Here is a 24,746-nt window from a genome sequence, read left to right on the forward strand (position 1 = left end):
ATATATATATATATTTAGCTCAAAATAACATTTTTAAGGGAATAAAATGTTTGTGAAGAAGGCAAGAGAACTTAGACATGAATTAATGTATTTAGTCTACAGAAGATCCAACATTCCATAAGGACATATTTCCTTAATCACAAAACCGTCATTTTGCACAGCAACATACAGTTTGCACAGCCACCTTCCTGATCTGAGCTGAAACAGAAGCAATAAATGGAGGCTCAGACCATTAGAAAAAGGGGGAGCTCAAAATCCTCTAAGCCTTAACGTTGAAACAGTATTAGTGCTTTCATTTTACAGAGAAGGAAAGAGGGACATGAAGTAGAACCAGAAGTTTCAGATCAAAGGAAGACCCAGGAACTCCAATTCATGGAGCTTTGTAATGTGAGCTTCTGACCTACAAGTGAAACAGGCAGTAGTTGGAAAAGCAAAGACAGACACCTAGTACTTCTCAGCAGAGTGAGATGGCAGGGGTAGGTGTTGCCCTCATTTGCCAGCAAGATTCTCTGAGATGCCTCAGTAAGCGTGTGAGTTTGATTTATTGTATGGACACATCTTGCCTTCACCAAGTGTTCCTCACTTCCCCCTTAAAGGAGCAGAAACTACTTTTTATTTTTTTTTATCACCAGTTGTTAAACAATACCTGGTACATAAATTGCATAAATAAAAGGGCTCAATGTAAAATGAATAAATGTGATAAACATGGAACAAATGGTTTAACAATCAAGGCCCAGGACCTAAGGCAATCCTTTATTCCACAGATGCATTTTGAGATCAGTACGATCTATTCACCTATTACCTAAAGTACCCCTGGTATATTAGTGACCAAAAGAGATGTGTGGTCACCTGACCAGAGTCTTCTTGTCTCCCTCCTTTTACTGGTCTAAAGACATCAGAAGAGCTTTTAGGAAAAGTCTATGAAGAATTTTGAATAAAGATTAGAGAAGAGCACACACCTAGTCAAAGCTAAATACTGCCCTTTCCGATTTGTGCAAAATTACATTACACCGTCATCCCTTAAAAGTGTTTGATTCGGATGTATTAATGGAGAGAGAAAAAAGACTCTTAGTTTGCCTTGGTACTGACTCACAGAGATTTACAGTACTTTACTGAAGTTTTTGGCTGAGTGTAGTTCTCCAGCTGTTACTGAAAAGGCACCAATGTATCAGCCTTTATGTAAACACTCACAACATTAACCACAGCTGCAATATAAATCAGAGCCACAGAGAACACTCTTGTTTATATGATGAGTTGGACCATCACAACCGGCAGCCCTTCTAAAATCCAGGACTCAGGATAAGTGTGAACAAACTGCACATGTTCACGGGTAATCCTGAGACCTTCTGGTGCTAGATGGATAGGCAGTTTTGAGCCTCTTGGCCATCGGTAACATAATTCAGGTGCTAAGAGACTTCTGAATTATTTTTACCAGATTCCAACACCTTTTCTGGAGTGTTCAAGTTAGATAAGGAGACCAAAAACAACAACAAAGAAAGGTATATTTGCTAACTGGAGTCCTAGTGTGGCACTGTAGGATAAGCACTGAAGAGCAAGGTAGATTTCAACCACAAGGTGGTAGTTCAAACCCACCAGCCACTCTTCAGAAACCCTATGTAAGGTTGCTATGAGTCAGAACCAACTCATTTAACAACAATTGTTAACTGGTGCCCCTGGGTGGTACAAATGGTCAACACACTCTGCTAGCAAAAGGTTGGAGGTCCAAGTCCACTCAAAGAAACCTTGGAAGAAAGGTCTGGTAATATCTTCTGAAAAATCAGTAATTGAAAACTCTATAGAGCACAGTTCTATTCTGACACACATGGGATCATGACAAGTCAGAATATGAGTGATCATTGCAATTGTTTTGACAATTGTTGACTGTAAACAATCATTTTACATTTCAGAGGGGTCCCTTTCTGAGACGATTAAAGCAAGACATATGTAAGGAATTGCATTTGTGGTCTCACTTCTTCCTTCTGAGAGGCTGGAGGAAGAATGTCAATGGCCAACACTTGGGCCCCCACCATTCTATGCCAATCCTTAGAACACCAGTTGCTAGTCTTCCTCTTTCATTTTTGTTAAAAGTTCATTAGGATCATTTTTTATAGTCTAAGTGGTGAAATACAGTTTTTCCATTTTGCTTTCCATATAATTGGTAAACTAAATGACAACTGTTCCGAGGTTGCATATCAATCTCTTTCAGGGGTTGTGATTTTCTAAAATATGTATTATATTCCATTTTAAATCTTTTTAGAAAATATTGATAATTGAATGCAATGGGATTGACTAACTGCTAAAGAGAACTTTGTGAAAATGGTCACTGTGATCTATGTTTATCATTTAATTAAATTTTTTGGTCTATGGATAATCAAGGAGCACTATAAGATGAGCACTGGACTATTAACCATAAGGCTCAAATACATCAGTTGTTCATCAGAGAAAGATGAGAGTGTCTGCTATCAAAAAGAATTTTTATGTATTGAAAAAATTTATATTTAGAATTAGCCAGCTAGATTCAGTTCAGATGATCCCAATTTTGTTGGCAACATCCAAAAAAAGCATCATAGTCAGGAGCCAGTGGAACATTTGTCTTATTTTCTTCATCAGGTGTGATGAAGGTGTTGACTTTGACTTACGTCAATGTCATAGAGCTTCTTCGCAGCCAGTTTGATCTGGTGCTTGTTGGCCTTGACATCCACACTGAACACAATTGTGTTACTATCTTCAATCTTCTTTGTGGCTGACTCAGTAGTCAGAGGGAACTTGATGATGGCATAGTGGTCAAGCTTGCTTCTCCTGGGGGTGCTCTTCTGAGGATATTTGAGCTGCCTCCGGAGCCTTAGAGTCTTGGGCCGGCGGAAGGTGGGTGATGTGTGAATCTTCTCTTTTTTTGTGGCTGTGGATGCCTTTCAGCACTGCCTTCTTGGCCTTCAACGCCTTTGCTTTGTCTTCAGCTTTGGGAGGGGCAGGGGCTTCCTTCTTTGCTTTCAGCACCATCTTCATAAAAAGCACCATAAAGATCATCTCAGAAATCCTATACAAAGTCACTATGAGTCAGAATCAATGGCAGGAGGTTTTTGTTTGTTTCTGGATAATATCTTTTCCAAAACTTTGCCCCTATAATTAGCTCCATAAATCTCACATTTCCTTGTAATTACCTACCATCTGTTTTGCGTTTTGGTCCCTCCTTTAATATGAGGTGAAAATAAAATTTGGCATCTCATGCACTTATTGTTGATAAACAATTATATTACTCTTTGGTGTGAGGGAAGGCACTGTGTTGAGCTTGGGTTTGTAGAGGCATGGTAGGAAAGGGGATCTCTGAGGACAACCTCGTGGTAGAATTCCTGGTTTTCTTCTTGGGGTTGTACACTGACAATTTTCAGAAATGTTAAACATAATGCCCTCAGTACTTATGAATACTCATGAATATTTGGATTGTGTTGCTTGTAATGGAAAAAGGAAGAAAAAGAAGTCTGATAACGGCTTTCAAGTCTCTGAATGCTACCATTCAGGAGGAAGCTTAGCTTTTGCCTGAGGGTAGAATGCAGATATAAGCAGCGTAAAGGTAGAGGAGAAAACACTCAATGCTTAGAACCTATGGATTAGAAAAAGGAGATTATCATACACACAAAAGGAACTTGCTGAATTAAAATTTTGAAAAAATCTTGGTTTCAATGACAGGCAAACTTTCTTTAAAAAAATAATTGGATTCTCTTCTCAAGAGCCAGAACTCTTCATTAATTCTACTGCTTTTACGGCGCCTGTTCACTAATCCTGCCTACACCATAGTTTATTAAGCCTTCACTGCTTCCAAATATCCCACTGGCCACTGTTTATTAATTTGGCAGCTCTCTATCCTGTTGACAGCATTTGAAATAATAGTCGTCTTTCTAATGGTTAGTTTTATAGAACCCACATTTCTTTGGTAGGAGACTCTTTTTTCTTCTCTCACTTTTGAGGAGATATTTGGCAATGTCTTAATGGGAAATAATTTGTTTAAACTACTGTTGTTGTTAGCTGCTGTCAAGTTGGCTCTACTACATGGTAAAACCATGTGCAAAACAAGATGAAATGTTGCTTGGTCTTGTGCCATTTTCACAATCATCGGTATGTTCAAGTCTACTGAGTATTTTGAGTGGCAACCTTTATAAACTTGTGTCTTTTACAAAATTATCATTACTTGATATCTTATAAGAGACTTTGGGCAGTCTTTGTATGTTGTTGTTAGTGCTGTAGAGTTGGTTCTGACTCATAGCAAATCTGTTCAGGGTTTCTAAGAAGTAACTGGTGAGTTTGAACTGTCGATCTTGTAGTTTAAACTGACCTTTCTGTCCAGTGCTTTATCCTACAGCACCACACCCAGACTCCAGTCATTGTATAGAAACCAAAACTATAGTGATTTCTTAGAGCAAGAGAAGCATTGTGTTTTTGTGGTAAATTTTAATGTTAAAAGCTGTCATTAGCCTCCCCAGCTCTTTACCAGAGCTAAAATTAAGACTTTCTTTCTCGGGTAGCCTATCCTTGGGGGATTGTGTTAGTTTCTGTCTGAATAGTGTTAATATCAGAGTTCTGAAATCACATTATCTCAATGATTCTTCTTCTAGGTATGGCTGGCATCTGTCTGTCTGTTTCCCAATTCCACAGCACCTCCTCCCTACAGAATCAAAATCTTCTTTTCAAATTTACAATTCTTAATACAAATGGAATACCTAATAAGCAAGGTAAAGTGGGGAGCGCATGTGAAATTGTTAATAAAATTAGTGTGTAAGCACAAGTTCATGATTAACTTGTTTACTGGGTATTCCACCCTTCTTCCTGGGTTCTGATGTTGTTGTTGTTAAGTGCCATCAAGTCAGTTCCAACACATAGCGATACTGTATGGCAGGGGCGGGAACCTTTCTTCTGCCAAAGTTTTTAACATCATTTGTAGGCCATACAAAATTATCAACTTAAAAATTTGCCTGCTGTATTTGGTCAAGCATTTCATCAATTCACCTCTAATGTGATGTGGCTGGGTGGAACTGCCACAAATGATTTTGTGGGCCTTATGGAATCTTCAAGGAGCTCTGATAGCACAGTGGTTATGAGTCAGGCTGTTAATCTCAAGGATAGCAGTTTGAAACTACCAGCAATTCTGCAGGGGAAAGATGAGCCTTCTGCTCCTATAAAGATTTACAGCCTTAGAAACACTATGAGACAGAACCAACTCCACAGCAAATAAACACCACCACTACCATACAGCTCTCTGACCAGATGTAACCCACCCCTGCTGTAGATGGTTTCTAAGGAGTGGTTGGTAGGTTTGAGCTGCTGACCTTGTTGTTCACAGTCCAGTGCTGATCCTACAGTGCCACAAGGTTCTGACAGAAGGGGCCAATTTCAGGACTTTATAGACAGATGTCCATAGGCATTATTCTCAAGGAATGACTGGAATAAAGTCTCCTCTCCAGCTTTGCACAATGGGACGCAGCACCATCCATCTACTAATTTCTTACTTATCTCTTCATAGCCCTGGATGCCTGGTACTTTTAAAATTTGTTTAGAATTTTTATTAAAGTTTACTCTGATTTCTTCATAATGACAAATCCTAAAAAAGATAATCCAGCTTCATGTTATCAAATGAAATAAATACTTAGTTTGCTAAAAGCAAACGGATCAAGCACGCAATCAAGATGACTGCTGTTGATTGGAATGTAAATGCATTTGCAAAGAGGAAAGATAGGCAGTGGGAAAATATGGCCTTGGTGATAGAAATGATGCTGGAGACCACATGATAAAAATTTGCAAGACGCATGGCTTATTCATTACAAATACCTTTTTTTTAAACAACACAAATGGTGACTATATGTGTGAACTTCACTACATGGAAAATACAGGAATCAATTTGACTACATGTGTGGTAAAATACCATGTTGTTGTTGTTGTTAAGTACCTTCAAGTCGATTCTGACCCATAGTGACCCTGTATGGGGTTTTCAAAGAGAAGCTGGTGAGCTTGAAGCACCAACCTTGCAGTTCAAATGACTTTGCAGTTTGACGCATTAGCCCACAGCGCCACAGGACTCCATAGAGAAGCTTGAAATCATCAGCCAAAACAAGATGACTATGGAAGAGACCATCAATTTCTCTTATCCAAGTTTAGGCTCAAGTGAAGAAAATTAAAACAAGCCCACAAGAGCTAAAATATGACATTGAGATTATTCCACTTCAATTTGGAAACCATCTCAAGAACAAATTTGATACATTAGATATAAATAACCAAACACCAGAGGATTTGTGGAGAATATCAAATATGAAAAAAAGGAAAGAAAAGACCAAAATGGATGCAAGAAAGAGACTCTGAAACTTGCTCTTGAATGCAAAGAAGATAAAGCAACTAGAAGAAATGAGAGAGTAAAAGAGTTGAAAAGAAAATTTCAAAGGGCAGCTAGAAAAAACAAAGTAAACTATTATAATGAAATGTGCACTCACCTAGAGTTAGAAAACAAAAAGGGAAGAAAAATGCTTGACACTTCTCAACCTTAAAGAAACATCAAGCCTCAGCTTGAAATACTGGAGGATTCCATAGGCAAAATATTGAATAACGCAGGCAGTAGCAAGAGAAAATGGAAGGAATACATGGATTCATTGTACCTGAAAGAATTGGTCAATATTCAGTCATTTCAAGAGGTAACATATGATCAAGAACCAATAATACTGAAGAAAGAAGTCCAAGTTACAATGAAGGCATTGGCAAAAAACAAGGCTCCAGGATTTGACAGAATACTAATTAAAATGCTTCAACAAAATGATGAGGCACTGGGGGCACTCAGTCATCTATGTCAAAAAATTTTGAAGACATATTGGCAGAGATCCAATTTTGTGCCCATCCCAAATAAAGGTTACCCAAAGGAATGTGAAAATCACTGAATAGCATCATTAGTATCATGTGTAAGCCACATTCTTCTGAAGATACTTCGCAAACGATTGCAGCAGTATATCAACAGGGAGATGTCAGAAATTCCAGCTGACACAGAAGAGGACATGGAATGAGACATATCACTGCTGATGTTAATGTATCTTGGTTGAAATCAGAGACTATCAGAAAGAAGTTAACTTGTATTTTATTAACTATGTAAAGGCATTCAACTGTGTGAATCATAACAAACTATGGATAGCATTGGACTCATGAGAAAACTGCACAGCGAACAAGAAGCAGACATACAAACAGAACAAGAGGATGCTGAATGACTTCAAATCAGGAAAGGTGTGTGCTAAGGTTGTATACTTTCACCATATTCATTCAATTTGTATGTTGAGCAAACAATCCAAGAAGCTGGATTTTATGAAGCAGATGGCATCAGGATTGAAAAAAGACTCTAACAACCTTCAGTATGCAGATGACACAACTTTCCTTGTGGAAAGTGAAGAGGACTAGAAATTCTTTCTGATGAAGATCAAACATTACAGTCTTCAATATGGATTACAGCTCAATGTAAAGAAAGCAAAACTCCTCACAACTGGATCAATAAATAACCTCACAACAAACAGAGAGAAGATTGAAGTTGTCAAAGACTTTATTTTCCTTGCAGCCACAATCAATGTTAATGGAAGTAAAAGTCAAGAAATCAAATTTTGCATATTGCATTATGCAAATCTATTAAAGAGCAAAAAATGTCACTTTAAGGACTAAGATACACTTGACACAAGTCATGGTATTTTTAGTCACCTCATATGCATGTGAAAATTGGACAATGAGTAAGGGAGACTGTAGAAAAATCCATATATCTGAATATGGCATTGGGGAAGAATATTGGACTGCCAGAAGAACAAACAAATCTTTCTTGTAAGATATATAGCGAGAATGGTCCTTAGAAAGAAGGATGACAAAATTTTATCTCTTGTATTTTGGACATGTTGTCTGAAGAGATCAGTCCCTGGAGAAGGGCATAATGCTTAGAAAACTGAAGGGACAGTGAAAAAAGAGGAAGACCCCCCACTGAGATGGTCTGACACAGTTACAGCAACAATGGGATCAAACCTAATTATAATTATGAAAATGTCATAGGACTTGGTGGTTCTTCTTCCTGATATGCATAGGACCTAATGAGTGGAACCAATTGATGAGGCTTTCTACTCCTGTCAAGATTTACAGCCTTAGAAACCCTGTACAAGGTTGCTATGGGTCGGAATCGACTCGACGGCACTTAACAACAATAACAACAATGATAACAACATAAATTAATTCAGTTTGAACAATGAAGATGATACTCCACAATTTAAATTCCTAAAACACAAAATAGATATCTAGGTAATAATTATTCACATTTCAAAAGTAATTTTACATTTTTAGCATATTTTCAAGAGACTATTCTTTAAAAAGTAGAAACCAATGAATTTTACAGGTTGTACCAAAAAATCATTTATGAGTTCATGGATATAAGAGTCCTGGTATGACACTGTGGGTTAATGCACTGGACTTCAAAGTTGGTTTGTTCCATAAGATTGGCTGTTCAAGCCCAGTAGCTGCTCAGAAACCTTGTACAGGAATCAACTTGACGGCTTTTACCAACAACAACAACACGCATACAGGCATATTTATTTATTGGAATTGATAATGAGAATATAAAAATAATGCACACTATATACTACAAAAGGAGCTCTGGTAGCGTAGTGGTTACGAATCGGGCTGCGAACCTTAAGGTCAGCGGTTCGAAACTACCAGCCGCTCCGCGGGAGAAAGATGAGGCTTTCTACTCCCGTAAAGATTTACACCCTCGGAAACCCTGTACAGGGTCGCTATGGGTCGGACCCGACTCAATGGCACTTAACAACAACAACAACAACATATACTACAAAAGTTATACCTAATACAATAAAATGTTTATACTTATTCAGAGGTCTGTGGTTATCATTTAAAATACATCCACATAGGTAGTGCGAGAGACACGTACCCATTGTTTTTTCTTTCTTTCCTTCATCAGAGGCACAGATTACAAGAGTTGTTACACATAATTTCCTACACAATACTAGGGTTTTGGTCATCTTTATCTCCGCTATTTAGTGAAACAAATTTTGGAGTGTTCACTGGTGAAACTTGGACTATGGAGAAACAATTGGACTATTGGTGAAACATTGGTATTTACGTTAGGTGGGCTGATGCCTTGGAAAATCTATGGGGCAGTTCTACTCAGTCTTGCCCTGTACTGTGTTAGAACTGACATGGTAAAAATGGGTATAAAAGAAAATAATTGTCAATCATAAATTCCAAGTCTAGTAAAACCGTAAGGAGCTCTGGTAGTGTAGTGGTTACGAATTGGGTTGCAAACCTCAAGGTCAGCAGTTCGAAACCACCAGCTGTTCTGTGGGAGAAAGATGAGGTTTTCTGCTCCTGTAAAGGTTTACAGCCTCGGAAACCCTGTACAGGGTCGCTATGAGTCAGAACATAACAACACATAATGGCACATAACAAAAACAACAACAACAGTCAAACTATGCTTCAGAAATGAAGGAGAAATAATGATATTCTCAAATGAATGAAAACTAAGAAAATGTCTGCAAGAAAATGTCATCATCAGCAAGATGGTGAACAAAGCGGACACACTACATAGACCCTCTACAATGAAAATACAGAAGATCAAGTACAACAGATACAGATGATCATCGTGGAATCCTGAGCCTCAGAGATAGTGAAGTAGAATTAATGCTTATTAGAAAAAGAAGTTAAGCAGGCTGGTGAAAAAAGGAGACAGACAGGTGAAATGTGTCAGTCAGTCAATTGCAGCATGGTCATCTTGAACATTTGTGAGCAGCTTTGGAGGCAGTTGGTGGTCTGGTTATTAATTATGAGTTCACAACTAATATCTTATGGCACAAATACACACTGTTGATTGATGGCAAAAGTGAGATTGTTATTCCCCAAAACCCCCTGGTGTCAGGACAAATGGCTAATCTCAACCCTTGTGCTGCTCTCTGGGAGGTCTGAGTCACACGTTTGTGAGCTATGCAGTTGTGAGCGGCATCATTCTGAATTGGGTGCTTTCTGCATCAAGTCAAAAACATTTACATAGTTATTACACCTGGATTCAGCTGAGTCCTACTCCAGATCTGCAGAGATGGTCCTGGCCAACCCTTGACAAACAGAAATTCTCATGGCTGGCCTCCCTAATCCCAACTATCCTCTAGAACTACAAGATCCTGATCACAGCTAGCCTTGGGGACTGCATGAACTATTCCTTATTGGATGCCTTGGACATAGACAACACCTAGGTCCATAAGAATTCCATCTAGGACCAGTAGCACCACAATCTCATCCTTCTCCCACCCACCACATAAACTCCTTGGCTGGCAGAAGTCCCCTAGAGTTTCCTGCTTTCTAGGTTCAGCACCTGGCTTTTCCCTTTAATTGTCTCTGTTTGTGTATTCTTTCTTATCCTTCTTCTTTTCTTTCCCTTTACTTATTATCCTTTCTATCTCTGCTTTCTCACCACCTGACCATCGGTATGTCATATTATGGTGGCTTTTATGTTGCATGATTCTAGAAGCTATGCAAGTAGTATTTTAAATACCAGCAAAAAATTATGTTACTAAAAATATGACTTTACTAACTGATAACATCCACATTCCACCACTCATCTGTTAGTTTGTCATACTGTGGTGGCTTCTGAGTTGCCGTGATACAGAAGTGACGCCACCAGTATTAAATACTAGCAAGGTCACTCATGGTGGACAGATATACTCAGTGGAGCTTCCAGATGAAGACAAACTAGAAGAAGGAAAAGCAAACTACTTATCAGTGATTAGCCATGGCAGTTTATGAATAGCAGCAGAATATTGTCAGACATAATAGCAAGAGATGAAAAGATTATTAACAACAGTGATACATTGTCAAATACAATGCCAGAAAATGAGGTGCTCAGGTTGGAAGGCACTCAAAACACAAGGAAAAGAGCAAGGTGCACTGAAGGCATTGTTGAAAAGCAAGGCTCCAGGAATTGATGTGATAGAATTTAAATCTTCCAACAAACTGATACAATACTGGAAGTCTTCACTTGTCTATGTCAAGAAGATTGGAAGACAGCTACCTGGCCAACCCAATGGAAGAGATGCAGATATATGCCCATTCCAAAGAGAGGTGACCCAAAAGATTGTGGAAATCATGTAACAATATCATTACCATTACATGCAAGTAAAATTTTTCTGAATATAATTAAAAAATTGTTAACAGTGCATCAATAGGAAACTCACAGAAATTCAAGCCAGATTCAGAAAAGGATGTGGAATGTGGGATAACACTGCTGACATCAGATAGATCATGGTTGAAAGCAGAGAATACTATAAATATATTTATTTGTGTTTTATAACTATGCAAATGATTTTGACTTTGTGTATCATGATAAACTAGGGATAACATTGTGAAGAATGAGTATTCGAGAACACTTAATTGTGCTTATATGGAACCTGTACATAGTCCAAGAGGCAAACTTTAGAACAGAAAAAGGGTATACTGAATGGTTTAAAATCAAGAAAGGTGTGTCCCAAGGTTATATTCTTTCACCACACTTATTTAATTAGTATGCTGAGCAAATAAATACAAGATGCTGGATTACATGAAGGAAAACAAGGCATCAGGATTGGAGGAAGACTTATAAAAAAATTGTGATATGCAAATGATACAACCTTGCTTGCTGAAAGTGAAGTGGACTAAAATACATATTGGTGTACATCAAAGACCACTGCCTTCTATATGTATTGCACCTTAATGTAAAGAAAACAAGAATCCCCACAACTAGATCAATAAATAACATCATGATAAATGGAAATAAGATTAAAATTGTCACAATTTCATTTTGCTTGAAACCAGAACCAACAATCATGGAAGCAACAGTCAAGAAATCAAATGGCATTGCACTAAGCAAATCTGCTGCGCAAGACCTCTTGAAAGCTGCACTGAAGGCACTGGCTTTAAAAAGCAAGGCCCCAAGAATTAATGGAATACATACTGAAATGCTTCAGCAAACTGTTGCAGTACTGGAGGTCCTCACTCATCTTTTTGGCCAACTAATGGAAAGAGATCCATATTTGTGCCTATTTCAAAGAAGGATGACGCAGCAGAATGTGGAAATCATCTAACAATATCATTAATATCACATGGAAGTAAAATTTTGCTGAAGAGAATTCAAAAACAATTGTAGCAATACATCGGCAGAGACCTGCTAGAAATTCAAACCCGATTGAGAAGAGGACATGGAATAAGGGATGTGATTGCTGAAATCAGACAGATCTTGGCTACAAACAGAGAATAGCAGAAAGGTGTTTACCTGTGCTTTAGAGAACTTGAAATGACATTCAATTGTGTGAATCATAGCAAACTACTGATAACATTGTAAAGATTGGTTATTCCAGAACACTTAACCATGTTTATGCAGAACCTATACATAAGCCAAGATAGCAAATATAGCAAAGGAATACTGAGTAATTTAAAATCAAGAAAGGTATGTGCCAGGATAGTATCCTTTCACTATATTTATCCAATCTGTATGCTGAGCAAGTAATCTGAGAAGCTGGAGTATAGGAAGAAGAATGTGAAATCAGGATTGGAGGAAGATCATTAACAATCTCCAATATGCAGATGACACAACCCTGCTTGTTGGAAGTGAAAGGACTGAAAATACTAATTTATGAAGATTAGTCTGGATTGTACCTCATTGTAAAGAAAATGTACATTTTTACAACTGGACCAATAAATAACATTATGATAAACTAAGAAAAGTTTGTAGTTGTCAAAGACTTCATTTTATGTGGATCCAGTCAACACTCTTGGAAGTAGCAGTTAAGCAATCAAAGGATGCTTGCATAGGCAAAGACTTCAGCCATGGTATTTTCAGTCACCTCATATGCATGTAAATATTGGATAATGAATAAGGTAGTCTGTAGAAGAATCAATGCATTCGAATTGTGGTATTGGCAAAAAATATTGGAAGTGCCATACTAATAAATTTGTTTTGGAATAAATACAGCCAGAATGCTCCTTAGAAGCAAGGGTGGCAAAGCTTCATCTCTCATACTTTGGACATATAACCAGGAGAGACCAGTCCTTGGAGAAGGATATCATGCTTAATAAAGTGGAGGGTCAACAAACAAGAGGAAAATCTTCAAGGAGATGGATTGACACAGTGGCAGCAACAGTGGGCTCAAACATTATTTATATAAAAAACCTTTAAGGATGACACAGGATCGGGCAATGTTTCATTCTGTTATGTATAGAGGTGCTTTGAATTGGAACCTACTTGATAGCACCTAATAACAACTACAACAATAACAGGATCCTGAATGTCGGGGCTACTCCCGTACATACACACATACGGCTGATATTTTCTCTCTACAATAATCCTTCACATATTTTAGGATGACCACGATGTGACTTCTAAGTACTTTATCAAATACTTCTAAGTCCTCAGACCCCTGAGTACTGCCCAGACCATCAGAGTTTATTGTAACTGATCAGGTAAGACAGTGCTGGGGTCTCATCAGTGCTGGGGCATCTGTGGCCTAACCCTTGCTGAGTGGTGGATAGGTGCTTCAGTTGTCCTTATTCTGGAAAACAATCTCCTTCCTATTCAGCTGAAGTTCTCTTTGTGTAATCTGTAGATTCATGTGGACTGTTTGTTAACAGAGTACTCAGATCTTTTACTAGTGAAATTCTGTTCCTATTTCTCTTAAGGCAAATGTGCTTCAACCTAGATTTGTGATTTTTGTTCTACCAGTGTGTAGGTTCATCTTTCCTTATGTTATGCCATCTTCTTAATTTCAGCCCTAAGTGAGATAAAAATATATGACAACAGAGCAAGCACTCCATATGCCTTAGCTTCCTTCACTCTTGCTTCTGCCATAAGATCTAGCTGCTGCTGCTGTTGGATCTTATATTTTTCCTCCTCCTTTAACTGCTTTTCATTCTCAGTTGTGATCTAAGTCACTGATGATGAAAGATTCAATATGGATTTGCCCACTTTGTACCAAGCATATTTTATAACAATGATGCTGTAGGATAAGCACTGGTTGGCAATTAAAACCCATCAGTCTTTCTGTGGGAGACAGATGAAGCTTCCTGCTCCAGTAAAGATGTACAGCCTCGGAAATTCTATGTAGGGTACCTATGAATCGGGATTGACTAGTGGTTTGGTTTTGGGTTGGTAGGTCCACTCCATAGTTCTGCAAGGTACTTAATATTTTACTCATTTTGCAGATGAAGACACTGGGAAGCAGCATAAGAGTAAAATTTTTATGGGACAAAGGAAAACCCTGTTGCAGTCAGTGCAGGACTACTGAGGAGTCTGCTGGACTCCTCATAGAGCCTGTAAGTCTGCATGCAGGTCAGTGGACTCTTATGGGTAGAAAAGAACAGTGGTGGTAGGGGTGAGGGTGAGCACTCCAGTTTCATTTCTACCCACTCCATGCTGTCATTTCCTATGCTCTGGTAGCATAGTGGTTACAAATCGGGCTGTGAGCCACAAGGTCAGCAGTTCGAAACTACCAGCTGTTCCACAGGAGAAAGATGAGGCTTTCTGCTCCTGTAAAGATTTACAGCCTCGGAAACCCTGTACAGGGTCGCTATGAGTCTGAACCGACTCCACACATAACAACAACAACCCCCAGTTCCTGGAGTCCTTGTGTGGCGCTGCGGGTTAATGTGCTGGAGCTGGTTATAAAACAAAGTCATTTGAACCACAAGGTTGGCAATTCAAGCTCACCAGTCACTCCTCGGAAACCCTATAGAAGGTTGCTATGAGTTAGGACCGACTTGATGACACTTAACAACAACAACCTCCAGTTCCTATAAGCTCATGGATCTCTTGGAGACTGTTCTCACCCATCCACAGGCCTGACTCTTTACCAGGCCCATTCTATAAGACTGGCACTTCCACTCCACTTCCTCCAGGAAACTTCAGCTAATACACGCAGTCAGCTAGAGTCATAGACCTTCGCTAGCCAAATTGTTTAAATATCTCATGTTGAGGCCTAATTGTTCTCTAATGGAATATAAGCAAATTAGAGCATTGTTGTTTTTAAATGCCGTGGAGTCAGTTCCAATTCATAGCAACCCTGCATAGGGTTTCTGAGGAGCAGCTGGTAAGTTTGAACTGCTGACCTTGTGGTTCAAACCAACCTTACTTATCCTACAGCACCACTCTAGGGTAGGAACTCCATATATTATTCAATTTGATAACTTCACCCAGCACCTATTACAGAGGCTGATGTACAGTATGCTGCAAAATTATTGCTGGAAAAGTGAATAGATGAATTAATAGTATCAGAAAAGGAAATGAAAGTGTGACAAAGATGAAATGTGATGACCTTATCACTTTGTTTTATATCCAATTCCAAGAGGTACCCTCCTAGCTAGGTCTGTATTTGCCCCATGGATTAGAGCAGCCACAATGCACTGAGGTCCTCTTTCTGTCTGCATTCTGTTGTGCCTTACTCTACCCTCCAGTTAAATACTGGAAACCTGCTGTAATGTTATTTCCAATACTGCATTTTTTTCATTTCATGAGGAACTATAAGAATAATATGGCATGACTAATGAGGAAAGGTTTTTTTTAAAAAAAAAAAAAAAAGTTATTAAATCAAACCACTTGGTATTTATTTCCATTACAAAAGGAAATTTGGTTTTCCATTTTGATTTGGGGGATTTGGAGTGAAAACTATGAGAAAATGCTTGTGCTACAAGTAACCAAGGAAGAAAAAGGGAGATGGGAATTTTGTGTGTGTGAGGGTTACTTATAATAATTAGGCAATGGGAGAGCAAGCTTCAGATAACTAATATTCACAACATTCTCCTCATCTACCTCCCAAGCTACCCAGTGCATGCTGTAAGATAAATCACAGTGCAGGAAATTTGAAATGATTTTGGATCAATTTTATTTGCTTAAATAACAATCCTGTAACCTCAGTTTCATGGTTCAGCATTTCTAATGTAAATTATTTACAATACTAAGGCAAATCTGTGAAGAATGGGCATAAGCTTGATGGACGCAAAAGCAGTGTGACTCCAAATCTATAGGATAATGGAAGGATGTTTCAAGTGCAGAAGGGAAGCAGCAAAATTGGAATAAATATAGCCGTGAAATTCCAGAAAATATTGTCTATATCACATGTTTAATAATTTTTCAGACTTGTAAAACTAGTGTGTTTTTTAGGGCTTAGTTCCCTGTAAGAAGAAGTTTAGTTTTAGAAAATTCCTTTTGCTATTATTTCATGTAATAAGGATCTATTTTAGAATCTAGAGGACTGGCACAAAGTGGTAATGCAATTTATCCCATACACTTATTTTACTCATTTAAACCTTTCCTGGTAATTACCATTGTCAAATATGGGTAGACATAGAATACTGGTATTAAAATATTGCTATAAAAGTATTATGACACATTTATAGACAAATATTTTGTGTATTTCTTTGGCATTTATTTTCTGAAAAATAAAAGTATTTACTTTGCAAACATTTGTGTTATTTGCTGATGATCACTACTTTAAATACTTTTCTTAAAAAAAAGTATTTAAAATTGCTACTTTTTTTTTTCAAGGTGGGTTCTACATTTTATTTGAAAGTGTAAATTTGCAATAATTATAAAACAATTGTTATAAAAATAATAAAAGAAAACAAGCTCAGATGATATCAAAAGTTGCCATAAAGCTAACAAAACTGGAAAAGAGTCCAGAAACCCATTCAAGTACAAATGCCATTTTAATACTAATATACTAAACTCACCAACATTTTACATCACTGAGGAAATGACTGATTATTAGAAAAATGGATAATACAAGCCTCAGCTTGTCAAAAAAAGAAAAAAGTTAATAATTAACAAATATTCTTCATTATCTCTTTTTTTATGTAATATTTTCTAAGATGATAATATATTGTTATTTGGTTTCTTCTGGCATTTATATTATGTTCTTTTAGATTATCAATCCATATGGTATATATATTTTTACTATTATGGTGATTTACCTTAATTTTCTACCAAATAAAAAACCAAATACATAAAATCAGTTGCCAGCAAGTTTTCATGCCTGCTCATATGTTCCCTTTGAGTTTCAGTCTTGGAAGGAGATTTGCCTGAAGGGACTTGACTGCTTGCCTTGATGGCTCCCCAGCGAACATCTTGCTTGTTCTTGTAATAGCCAAACAGACTATTTTCTTTGGTTTTTCCTGCTGGTCTTTCTTTCAAGTAGTATATACTGTTCTTCTAGCCACTCTGGGCTGCTCTACATATGCTTTCAAGTGGGAATGTCCCATGTCAAAAGGTTCTGGATAGGGCTCAGAATTCCACCTAATGTCCTATATACTACAAAGAAGACTCTGTAAGAAGCCTATTTCACTGGATAAGTTCTAGAACCCCTTTTAGGTAGTCCAATCAGTTATAGGCTGAAGATGGGTATAGTCCTCCATTTTTGATAGCCAATGTCTAAGTTGCCCTCTCTATCAACCAAATGTACTGAGAAGGCAAGCTTGATCCTTGATATGAAGAGTCCCTTCCTGTAACAGTTGGAATTCTGAGCAACAAAAATGATAAGCAAACATCCAGTTCATCAAATTGTAGCAATTTACACTTGGTTCCTCTAGCAAACTTCTTTATCTTCATCTGGTCGAATTCTGATCAGCTAGCCACTCAAACTATGTCCAGTGGATAGGTCAGTGTCCATAGGCTCGGGAGTTCACACGCCTCTCTAAACTTCAGACCAGCCAGACCTTTCTCTTCTCTCATCCCAAGGTCAATGGGTGCCAATGGAACATTGCCAAACTCAGCCCAGGTCTTCACTGCTGCATTTCCCCCACAACCACTCCCAAGTAGACCAGGCTGGTCGCCATTGAACATACAAAACTGCTTATGTGTTCTCTTTGAGTATCAGTCTTAGAAGGGAGATTACCCTAATGAGCTGAATTATCTTGCCTTGATGGCGCCAAGTGAAACCGCTTGCTTGCTATTCTAACAGCCAAACAGTCTGCTAGTCTTTCTTTCAAGAAATATCTTCTGCTCCACAAGCCATTCAAGGTTGGTCTGCATGTCTTTTCAAGTGGAAATGTCTCACCTCAGAAGGTTCCCAATGGGGCTCAGGATTTCACCTAAAGCCCCATACTTAAAAAGATTTAACAAGAAACCTATTTCCCTGGACAAATTCTAATTCCCCTTTTAGCCAATCCAATCAGTTATAGGCTAAAGACAGGCTTACAAACGTTCTGTACTCATGTTTCCCAATATTCCTTTCTATTCCACTTAAATGTCTATTTTACACTAGAAGATAAGAGAAAACAATATCCACTAGACAAACACCTTAACATTATATCCCATCCTTTACCCATTGCAACTATGTCTGGATCTCTGTATCACAGAGCCCTATTGTTCAATGGTTGTGTATACATCACTATTTACCTCTATCCAAATTAGCCCATGTCTAACTCTCTAAGTCTATCCCTATTTTCCTTGTTCATCTAATCGCCTCTTGTGTATCGCCCTCCCACTCCTTGTATATTGCTCTCCCAGTCACCCAAGCTATCATGTGTGTACCCCCTAACCCATGATTTATTGATCCCTTCCATCCCATCCCTGGTAACCATCAAAGAATTTATCTTTTAGATTGGAAATCTTTTCTTAAGCTTTTGCAATAGAGGTCTTATGCAATATTTATCCTTCTGTACCTGACTAATTTCACTCAGCATAATGTCCTCAAACTTCATCCAAGTTATGGAGTATTTTGTACTTTCATCACTGTTCTTCAAGGTAGCATATTATTCTGCTTTGTGTATGGACCAAAGTTTGTTTATCCATTCTTCCAAAAACGGGCACTTAGGCTGTCTTCATCTTTTTGCTATTGTGAGTAGTGCTACAGTGAACAATGGTGAGTGTACATATATCTACTTATGTTCTGGTTCATATTTAGTGTGGATATATACCAATTAGAGGGATTTCTGGATCATAAGGTATTCCTATTTACAACTTTCTGAGGAAGCATCATACTATTTTCCAGAGTGGCTCAATCATTTAAATCCCACTAGCGATGTAAAAGGGTCCTAGTCTCACCAAATCTTCACCAGAATTTTATTGTCCTCTGTCTGCTTTCTTGAACTTCACTGACATTGCTTTTTTGAACACTGTGGCCATATAGTAAGTTTTGAAATCAGGGAGAGGGCTGAAATTTGTTCTTCTTCCTAAGCAGTGCTTTGCTTATCTGACATCTCTTTTCCTTTCACATAAAATTTATACTTGTTTTATTCGTCTTTCTTTTTATTTCCCTTAAAAAAACATCCATTTCAAAAGTTTTTCTTTACTATCATAAAATATTTTCATGGACAAGTGAGCTAGCAAGCACATATGTACCAATGTGCCTTCTGACAAGATTATCCCCATCCCCACACCAAGGTGGATATGAATACAGCAAATAGTTAATTCTTCCTCTTTTCCATTTAAGTCTGGTGGAGAAAAAAAATACTTTTTCTATAATAAAATATGTGGTTTTTAAACTTTTTTTTTTTTTTTAACTTTTTGCAGAAAATAATTTTGTAAACGGTCGCTTCACGGGCAGGGAGGCTTGATGCCGCCAGATCAGTCCTGGCGCACCGCTTTCTGGGCTGAAAATGGGAGCCCAACCCCGGCAAAAAGTGGGAATCGGAGGCGCAGGTCGGGACACCCACTCACGCATGCATGCACACACACACACGCATGCACGCACTGCATAGGGGAGAGGGCGGTTGGTCTGGAGGGGAGGGTTAGAGGTCACTCTCGCTGTAGAGTGCCGTGGAGAAAGACATATAGTCCAGAGCACCAGACACGGTGTAGAGACCGGTGTAGGGGTCCCGCGGCAGCTTGAGGCGCAGCTCGTCCACCATGATGTAGTTCTTGTCTCCAGTCAGGATCTTGAAGGAAGCCATGACCTGTTCTGCAAGTACAGTTGGTCAGTGGTTTCCAGTAATTTCTCTGTCCGCTTCAGAGCTTCCCTTCGTTCTCAGTCAGGGCTCCCAGATTGTCCCATTGGTCACAGATCTTTTGACAATGGGTGTTGACACTGGGTGAGTCGTAATAGTCTAGCTCGTTGGCAGCGATCTGCTCCACGAGGTCCTGATGGGCAGCCAGGTCGCTCTTGAAGGCTTCATGCTTCTTGAGCAGGGCCTTGATCTCTGAGAGAGTGGCCGTCTCATAGTCTTTCTGCCGCAGCATGGCCGCCTTGCCATCTGTCCAGACCTCATGGATGGAGGCCTTCTGTCGGAACTTCTCTGCCAGATGGTCAAGTCGCTCCAGCCTCCGGATTTCATTCAACAGCCATTCTTCATAGCCCTACTCTGCCTGCTCCAGGCAACCCCAGGCGTTGTTAATGTTGGAGACCATCCTGCCCTCAGAGAGCAGGAAGACAGGCCGGTTACTGAGGTGCAGCTTGGTCTGCAGCATGTTGAAGCTGATCTCCAGCTGGCACTTCTTCTGCATCTTGGGCGGCTTGTGCAGGTGCCGGTAGTCTCAGAAGTCCTCCAACTTCTCCTGCATGGCCTGCATGGTGTTCTGGGGCACCCGGTTCTCCAGCCACAGGATGGTATGGTGGATCCACTCCAGCAGATCACTGGCCAACTTCTCGTAATCTTCCAAGAGCTGCTCTTTCTCTTGGTTGACGGCCTATACCTTGCAGATGCAGTTGGCTGCTGATTTCACCTTCTGGGCTCCAGAGAAGGCGTGGTAGAAGCTAGACGCATAAGTCAAGATGGCTTTCTCATCTGGTCGGGCTGTTTGGACAATGTCTTCAGCATCCAGCATCTTGGGATGGTCCAGATACTTCTCTGCCACATAGAAGGCTGTGTTCAGATTTCTGAGTGGGTTATCCTTTGGGAGCTTCCCATAATCAATCAGCTCAGGCTGGTGTCAGTGCATCAAAGCACAGAAGCCAAGGCCGTCTTTCCAGCTTATGTGGAAGTTCTGGATGTTGAAATTTTTGTAAGGGGCCCCGTTTCTCTGACACCACAAGAGTAGCCCTTCCTTTGGCCGAGGTCTCTTCCACGAAAATGTCTTGGATGGCAAAGCGAAGGATGATGGCCTAGATCATGCCCAGTGTCATCTTCATGTTCCCATCCAAGATTTCTTCAGCTCCAATGGACACCAATTTAACCCCATTACCAGCTATGAAGTCCAGAGCCTTGTTGACATTGAACGTCTTTTGCACCCTTATCTTGCCTCTCTCTGGCTTGGCAAGCGTTCACCTAAGATGATTTCAAGAAGCAGCATGAGCTTCAGGCCATCCCGGAAGTCCTCCTCCATGATATTCTCTATCTTTTTACCAGCCTTTCGGAGGTGGGATTACACCATGCCATGAATGTCTTTCTCTGCTGCTTCTCCCAGACTGGGTCCAGGAGCAGATCTCGGTCCCAGTCTTCTTATAGTCGTTGGTTTGCTGGGAGTCATAATGGTCCATGATGGTTCATGCGTGTTAGGGGCTGGGTTTCTTCCCTCCACCTTCTCTAGGGCCGGCAGTGGCAGCTACTGCTGCTGTCCCTGCGTGGGGAGGGAGTGAGGCGGGTGGGAACCGTGGGGCCTGGCTAGCTCCCATGCACCTAGTTGTTCCGTGGCGCTACTCTGGAAGGCTGCTGTGGCAGCAGCTCTCAACTCCTACCTCGGGACTGGAGCTCAGACTTAATCTCCATGCATACACTTTATCCATCTCTTTAAAGAATGTTTTTGGAATCTGGATTGGGATTCTGTTGTAACTGTAGATGGCTTTGGGTTGTATTGGTCGTCCTATCCATAAGCAGGGTATATTCTTCCATATTTGCAAATTCTCTTTTGGTTTCATGTAAGCAGTGTTTTATAGTTTTCTTTAGCAAGAGTCTTTTGTTTCTTTGGCTAGATTTATTCCTAAATATTTCATCTTTTGGGTGGCTATTGTAAATTATATTGTTTTCCAAATTTCCTATTCAGAGCTGTCTTTATTGCCATAGAAGAATCCCACTTATTTTTGTGTGTTGATCTTGAACTCTGTCACTTTGCTGAATCTTCTATTGACTTAAAAAAAAAAATTTTTTTTTTTTTTTTTGCTGAGTCATTGGGATTTATAAATATAGGATCATATCATCTGAAAATACAGAGAGATTTACATCTTTTCCAATGTTGATGCCTTTGATTTCCTTTTCTTGCCATATAGCTCTAGCTAAGACTTCCAAAACAACATTGAATAGGAGTGGTGATAATGGGCATCCTTATCTGGTTCATGTTTGCAAAGTGGATGCTTTCAGTTTCTCTCTGTTGGGAGTGATGCTGGCTGCTGATTTTAAATATGTTGTTGTTAAGTGCCGTCGAGTCATTTCCGACCCATAGCGACCCTGTACAGGGTTTCCGAGGCTGTAAATCTTTACTGGAGCAGCCGCGAAGTGGCTGGTAGTTTCGAACTGCTGGCCTTAAGGTTCACAGCCTGATTCATAACCACTATGCTACCAGAGCTCCTTATATGTTCTCTTAATTATGGTTATGAATTAGGCTACTAATCCCACGATCAGTAGTTCAAAACTACCAGCATATCCATAGGCAAAACTTGAGGATTTTTGCTCCCATAGAGATTTACAGCCTTGGAAACACTACACAGGATCACTATTGAGTCAGAGTGCACACCCACCACCACCATGACCAATTATGTTGAAGAATTTCCTTTCAGTCCTACTTTGCTGAGAATTTTTATCAGGAATGAGTGTTGTATTTTGTCTAAAACCTTTTCTGCATCAATCGATCTCATCATGTGGCTCTTTCCTTTTTTTTTATTCATATGGTACATTATGTTGATTGTTTATCTAATATTGAACCAACCTTGAATACCAGGTATGAATCCCACTTGTTCATGATGTATTATTTTCTTGATATGTTGCTGAATTTTATTGGCTAGGATTTTGTTGAGAATTTTTGTATCCAAGTTCATGAAGGATGCAGTTGTTAGGTGCCATAAAGTCTGTACTGACTCATAGTGACCCTATGCACACAGAATGAAATACTGCCTGGTCCTGGGCCAACCTCACAATTGTTGCCACGCTTGACCCCATTGATGCTGCCATTTGCCAATCCATCTTGCTGGGAGTCTTCCTCTTTTTCGCTGACCCTCCTCATTGCCAAACATGATATCCTTCTCCAGCAACTGGTCCCTCCTGACAATATAAGAGTATATATATATGCCAATATATCCAAAGTATGAGAGACGAAGTACTATGCTGGTCTTATTTTAATTGTTTGAGATTCTATGTTAACATGCTGATTTTGGTTCTTTCTTCTTTTTTGATGTATGCATTTATTGCTATAAATTGCCCTCTCATCACTGTTTTTTTGTGTTTCAAATGTTTTGGTATGTCGTGTTTTCATTCTCATTTGTTTCTTGGAATTTTTAAATTTCACTTTTCATTTGTTCTACTAGCTAGTATCTTTTAAGCAGGGTGTTATTCACTGTCCATGTATTTGATTTTATTTCCTTGATCCACCTCTTGTTGATTTCTAATTCATAGAATTGTGATTTGAATAGTTGCTTTGTAGTATACTGATGTGTTAAAATTTGTTGAGACTTGCTTTGTGGCCCAAAACATGGTTTATTCTGGATAATTTTAGATGTGTACTGGAAAAGAATGTGTATTTGGCTGTTGTTGAGTTGAATGCTCTGTACAAATCTATGAGGTCAAGTGAGTTATGTTGTTTAGTTTCATCATCTTTGTTGAGTTACTTTCTGGTTGTTCTGCCCTTTTTGGAAAGTTGTGTATTAAAATCCCCACTATTATTGTAGATTTGTCTGTTTCTTTCTTCAATACCATTAGGGTTTGACTCATGTATTTTTGGGCTTTTTCTTTGGGATCATGGTTGTGTCCTCTGTTTCAATTGATCCTTTAATCATGATATTATGTCCTTCTTTGACTGTTATACTGGTTTTTGCTTTAAAGTTTATTTTACTAGAAATTAATATTGCCACTCCTGCAACTTCTTTAACTGCAATTAAATTTGTATGTATTTTTTCATCCTTTAATTTTTAACCTATTTTTGTCTTTGTGTGCAGACAGCATGTTGGAGGATCCTGTCATCTTGTCCATTCTGCTACTCTCTGTCTCTTGGATGGTGCATTTAATCCATTGACATTCAGTGTAAAATGAAGGTGTCAAGGACTTCATTCTTCTTGGATCAACTATCAACATTCATGGAAGCAACAGTCAAGAAATCAAAGGACGTATTGCATTAGGCAAATCTGCAGCACAAGACCTTTTTAAAGTGTTGAAGAGCAAAGATGTCAACTTGAGGACTAAGGTGCACCTGACCCAAGCCATGATATTTTCAATAACCTCATATGCATGTGAAAGCTGGACAGTGAATAAGGAAAACCTTAGAAGAATTGATGCTTTTGAGTTACAGTGTTAGAGGAGAATATTGAAAGTGCCATGGGCTGTCAAAAGAATAAACAGATCTGTGTTGGAAGAAGTGCAGTCAGAGTGCTCCTTGGAGGCCAAGATAGCTGAACTTCACCCCTCATGCTTCAGACATATCGTCAGGAGGGACCAGTCACTGGAGGTGGAGGGTCAGAAAAAAGAGGAAGTCCCCCAATGAGATGGATTGGCCAAGTGGCAGCATCGATGGACTCAAGCGTGGCAACAGCAGTGAGAGGTTGACCCAGTATTGGGCAGTGTTTCGTTCTGCTGTGCACAAAGTCATTATGAGTCGATACCGACTCAATGGCACCTAACAACAAATGGATTAATTGCTGTTATTAAGC

At 39.2% G+C, this 24,746-nt stretch overlaps 1 protein-coding gene and 1 pseudogene across 1 annotated transcript in view; both read right to left on the reverse strand.

The window, feature by feature from the left end:
* The window catches only part of PIEZO2 (piezo-type mechanosensitive ion channel component 2), an 861,527-nt gene that overhangs the window by 480,376 nt on the left and 356,405 nt on the right, over nt 1-24,746 (reverse strand). The window lies entirely within an intron of this gene.
* Nucleotides 19,890-21,434, reverse strand: LOC102828950 (annotated as a pseudogene).

Source organism: Chrysochloris asiatica, unplaced genomic scaffold, assembly GCF_000296735.1.
Source record: "Chrysochloris asiatica unplaced genomic scaffold, ChrAsi1.0 scaffold00122, whole genome shotgun sequence".
In the NCBI taxonomy this organism is placed as follows: domain Eukaryota; kingdom Metazoa; phylum Chordata; class Mammalia; order Afrosoricida; family Chrysochloridae; genus Chrysochloris; species Chrysochloris asiatica.